Below are 898 nucleotides of genomic sequence, written 5' to 3'. Positions count from 1 at the left end.
ATTCGTTTGACGCGTCGGCAACTGAAAACGCACTCAAACGTTCGTCCGGTTGCCAGCTGCTAAGACGCTAAGTCATAGACGTTTGTGACGCTTCCAGATATCCTACAGAGCTCCTGATTAAACCAGACCCATTTGTTTGAGGCCTCGGCAACCGTTAATGCACTCAAGCGTTCATCACGTTGCCAGGAGTTAAAATATCAAGTCACACATATTTGTGTCGCTTCCAGACATGCTACAGCGCTACTGGTTAAACCAGACGCATTCGTTTGACGCATCGGCAACAGTAAACGCAATCAAACGTTCGTCACGTTGCCAAGAGCTAAGATATCAAGTCACATACGTTTGTGAGGCTTCCAGACATGCTACAGCGTTCCTGATTGAACAGGACGCTTTCGTTTGACGCGTCGGCAACTGTTAGCTGCCGGCAACGTGACGAACGTTTGAGTGCGTTAACTGCTGCCTCCACGTCAAACGAATGCGTCTGATTTAATTAAGAGCGCTGTATCATGCCTGGAACCGTCACAAGCGTATATGACTTGATATCTTAGCTCCTGGCAACGTGATGAACGGTTGAGTGCGTTAACTGTTGCCTCCACGTCAAACGAATGCGTCTGATGTAATCAGGAGCCCTGTATCATGTCTGGAACCGTCACAAGCGTATATGACTTGATATCTTAGTTCCTGGCAACGTGACGAACATTTGAGTGCGTTAAATGTTGCCTCCACGTCAATCGAATGCGTCTGGTTTAATCAGTAGCGCTGTAGCATGTCTGAAAGCATTACAAATGTATGTGACTTTATATCTTAGCTCCTGGCAACGTGACGAACGTTTGAGTCCGTAAACTGTTTCCCCCACGTCAATCGAATGCGTCTGGTTTAATCAGTAGCGCTGTAGCAA

The sequence above is a fragment of the Plasmopara halstedii genome, assembly GCF_900000015.1.
Source record: "Plasmopara halstedii genome assembly, contig: Scaffold_650, whole genome shotgun sequence".
NCBI lineage: Eukaryota > Oomycota > Peronosporomycetes > Peronosporales > Peronosporaceae > Plasmopara > Plasmopara halstedii.
The sequence above is the reverse complement of the archived record's forward strand: the minus strand, read 5'-3'. Positions refer to the sequence as shown.